Consider the following 5,283-nt stretch of genomic DNA (forward strand, 5'->3'; position numbering starts at 1 on the left):
AAAACAACATATAAACAGAAAATAATGAATAATAAAAACAAAATTGAAAAATACAATGTGATAGAAAATGAAAAACAACATATAAACAGAAAATAATGAATAATAAAAACAAAATTGAAAAATACAATGTGATAGAAAATGAAAAACAAACAGGAAAAGAATACAGTAGAAAAATACAACATTTTCAAAAACAATGCAGTATAAAAAAAATGTGAAAATACAATATGATATAAAAATAAAAAATCGGGAAACCAAAAAGAATGCAGGATGAAATAAACAATAAGAATAAATAATAACAGTGTGACATGCAAATGAAAAACAACAGTGTGACATGCAAATGAAAAACAATGTATAAACAGAAAGTAATGAAGATTAAAAATTGAAATTGAAAAATACTATGTGATAGAAAATGAAAACAATGTATAAACAGAAAGTAATGAAGAATAAAAATAAAATTGAAAAATACAATGTGATAGAAAATGAAAAACAATATATAAACAGAAAACATAATGAAGAATAAAAATAAAATTGAAAAATACACTGTGATAGAAAATGAAAAACAAACAGGAAGAAAATACAGTAGCAAAATACAACATTTTAAAAAACAATGCAGTAAAAAATAAACATGTGAAAATACAATATGACACAAAAATTAAAAAACATTGGGGAAACCAAAAAGAATCTAGGATGAAATAAACAATAAGAATAAGTAAGAACAGTGTGATATGCAAATGAAAAACAATGTATAGGCTAAACAGAAAGTAATGAATAAAAATTTAAAAATACAATGTGATAGAAAATGAAAAACAATGTATGAACAGAAAATAATGAAGAATAAAAATAAAATTGAAAAATACAATGTGATAGAAAATGAAAAAAAGACATATAAACAGAAAAAACTATGAAGAATGAAAATAAAATTGAAAAATACAATGTGATAGAAAATGAAAAAAAGACATATAAACAGAAAATAATGAATAATAAAAACAAAATTGAAAAATACAATGTGATAGAAAATGAAAAACAAACAGGAAAAGAATACAGTAGAAGAATACAACATTTTCAAAAACAATGCAGTATAAAAAAAATGTGAAAATACAACATGATACAAAAATAAAAATAAAAAAATCAGGAAGCCAAAAAGAATGCAGGATGAAATAAACAATAAGAATAAATAATAACAGTGTGACATGCAAATGAAAAACAACAGTGTGACATGCAAATGAAAAACAATGTATAAACAGAAAGTAATGAAGATTAAAAATTGAAATTGAAAAATACAATGTGATAGAAAATGAAAACTATGAACAGAAAGTAATGAAGAATAAAAATAAAATTGAAAAATACAATGTGATAGAAAATGAAAAACAATATATAAACAGAAAACATAATGAAGAATAAAAATAAAATTGAAAAATACAATGTGAAAGAAAATGAAAAACAAACAGGAAGAGAATACAGTAGAAAAATACATTTTCAAAAACAATGCAATGTGAAAATGAAAAGACAATGGATAAAGAAAAAAAATGCAGTATAAAATAAAAATGTGAAAATACAATATGACACAAAAATGAAAAAACAATGGGGTAACCAAAAATAATGCAGGATGAAAAAAACAGTAAGTATAAGTAAGAACTGTGTGTGAATGCAAATTAAAAACAATGTATAGGCTAAACAGAAAGGAATGAATAAAAATAAAAATTGAAAAATACAATGTGATAGAAAATTAAAAACAAACAGGAAAAGAATACAGTAGAAAAATACAACATTTTCAAAAACAATGCAGTATAAAATAAAAATGTGAAAATACAATATGATACAAAAATAAAAAAACAATGGGGTAACCAAAAAGAATGCAGGATGAAATAAACAATAAGAATGAGTAGGAACAGTGTGACATGCAAATGAAAAACAATGTATAAACAGAAAGTAATGAAGAATAAAAATAAAATTGAAAAATACAATGTGATAGAAAATGAAAACAATGTATAAACAGAAAGTAATGAAGAATAAAAATAAAATTGAAAAATAGAATGTGATAGAAAATGAAAAACAACATATAAAAAGAAAAAAAAAAGAATGAAAATAAAATTGAAAAATACAATGTGATAGAAAATTAAAAACAAACAGGAAGAGAATACAGTAGAAAAATACAACATTTTCAAAAACAATGCAGTAAAAAATAAAAATGTGAAAATACAATATGACACAAAAATGAAAAAACATTGGGGAAACCAAAAAGAATCTAGGATGAAATAAACGATAAGAATAAGTAAGAACAGTGTGATATGCAAATGAAAAACAATGTATAGGCTAAACAGAAAGTAATGAAGAAAAATAAAAATTGAAAAATACAATGTGATAGAAAATGAAAAACAATGTATGAACAGAAAATAATGAAGAATAAAAATAAAATTGAAAAATACAATGTGATAGAAAATGAAAAAAAACATATAAACAGAAAAAACTATGAAGAATAAAAGTAAAATTGAAAAATACAATGTGATAGAAAATGAAAAACAACATATAAACAGAAAATAATGAATAATAAAAACAAAAATGAAAAATACAATGTGATAGAAAATGAAAAACAAACAGGAAAAGAATACAGTAGAAAAATACAACATTTTCAAAAACAATGCAGTATAAAAAAAATGTGAAAATACAATATGATATAAAAATAGAAAATCGTGAAACCAAAAAGAATGCAGGATGAAATAAACAATAAGAATAAATAATAACAGTGTGACATGCAAATGAAAAACAACAGTGTGACATGCAAATGAAAAACAATGTATAAACAGAAAGTAATGAAGATTAAAAATTGAAATTGAAAAATACAATGCGATAGAAAATGAAAACAATGTATAAACAGAAAGTAATGAAGAATAAAAATAAAATTGAAAAATACAATGTGATAGAAAATGAAAAACAATATATAAACAGAAAACATAATGAAGAATACAAATAAAATTGAAAAATACACTGTGATAGAAAATGAAAAACAAACAGGAAGAGAATACAGTAGAAAAATACAACATTTTCAAAAACAATGCAGTAAAAAATAAAAATGTGAAAATACAATATGACACAAAAATGAAAAAACATTGGGGAAACCAAAAAGAATCTAGGATGAAATAAACAATAAGAATAAGTAAGAACAGTGTGATATGCAAATGAAAAACAATGTATAGGCTAAACAGAAAGTAATGAATAAAAATAAAAATTTTAAAATACAATGTGATAGAAAATGAAAAACAATGTATGAACAGAAAATAATGAAGAATAAAAATAAAATTGAAAAATACAATGTGATAGAAAGTGAAAAAAAACATATAAACAGAAAAAACTATGAAGAATAAAAATAAAATTGAAAAATACAATGTGATAGAAAATGAAAAACAACATATAAACAGAAAATAATGAATAATAAAAACAAAATTGAAAAATACAATGTGATAGAAAATGAAAAACAACATATAAACAGAAAATAATGAATAATAAAAACAAAATTGAAAAATACAATGTGATAGAAAATGAAAAACAAACAGGAAAAGAATACAGTAGAAGAATACAACATTTTCAAAAACAATGCAGTATAAAAAAAATTTGAAAATACAATATGATATAAAAATAAAAATAAAAAATCAGGAAACCAAAAAGAATGCAGGATGAAATAAACAATAAGAATAAATAATAACAGTGTGACATGCAAATGAAAAACAACAGTGTGACATGCAAATGAAAAACAATGTATAAACAGAAAGTAATGAAGATTAAAAATTGAAATTGAAAAATACAATGTGATAGAAAATGAAAACAATGTATAAACAGAAAGTAATGAAGAATAAAAATAAAATTGAAAAATACACTGTGATAGAAAATGAAAAACAAACAGGAAGAGAATACAGTAGAAAAATACATTTTCAAAAACAATGCAATGTGAAAATGAAAAGACAATGGATAAAGAAAAGAAATGCAGTATAAAATAAAAATGTGAAAATACGATATGACACAAAAATGAAAAAACTATGGGGGAACCAAAGATAATGCAGGATGAAAAAAACAATAAGAATAAGTAAGGACTGTGTGATATGCAAATGAAAAACAATGTATAGACTAAAAAGAAAGGAATGATTAAAAATCTAAATTGAAAAATACAATGTGATAGAAAATGAAAAACAAACAGGAAAAGAAGACAGTAGAAAAGTACAACATTTTCAAAAACAATGCAGTATAAAATAAAAATGTGAAAATACAATATGATACAAAAATAAAAAAACAATGGGGTAACCAAAAAGAATGCAGGATGAAATAAACAATAAGAATGAGTAGGAACAGTGTGACATGCAAATGAAAAACAATGTATGAACAGAAAGTAATGAAGAATAAAAATAAAATTGAAAAATACAATGTGATAGAAAATGAAAAACAACATATAAAAAGAAAAAAAAGAATGAAAATAAAATTGAAAAATACAATGTGATAGAAAATGAAAAACAAACAGGAAAAGAATACAGTAGAAAAATACAACATTTTCAAAAACAATGCAGTAAAAAATAGAAATGTGAAAATACAATATGACACAAAAATGAAAAAACATTGGGGGAACCAAAAAGAATGCAGGATCAAATAAACAATAAGAATAAGTAAGAACAGTGTGATATGCAAATGAAAAACAATGTATAAACAGAAAGTAATGAAGATTAAAAATTGAAATTGAAAAATACAATGTGATAGAAAATGTAAAACAATGAAAAGAATACAGTATGGAATAAACAATAAAAATGAGTAAAAAAGATGTGAAAGAAAAAAAAATGTATAAACAGAAAATAATGAAGAATAAAAATAAAAGGGAAAAATACAATGTGATAGAAAATGAAAAACAAACAGGAAAAGAATGCAGTAGAAAAATACATTTTCAAAAACAATGCAGTATAAAATAAAAATGTGAAAATACAATATGATACAAAAATAAAAAAACAATGGGGAAACCAATTTTTTTGGTTTTATGAAACACAGGATAAGATGTAAATTTCCTTTGTGCAGGCACAAGCGTGAGAGTGTGTGTGTGTCGTGTTGATGAGTGATTGTTGCAAGGGAGGGGGGGTTGGGGTGAGGTTTTAATTTAGGACGCTTCATCAGTAGTGTTCCTCCAGGTCATGGGGTCTTTCGGCCACACTATACACCCTCTCCAGAGGTGGCCAGCTCAGGGTGATCAGCCCTAAACTTGCGTCAATCCTAACTCGCCATGAGAGTGACTGACCTCTCAAGGGACTCTGC

Source organism: Cololabis saira, chromosome 12 (genome assembly GCF_033807715.1).
Source record: "Cololabis saira isolate AMF1-May2022 chromosome 12, fColSai1.1, whole genome shotgun sequence".
Classification (NCBI taxonomy): Eukaryota; Metazoa; Chordata; class Actinopteri; order Beloniformes; family Belonidae; genus Cololabis; species Cololabis saira.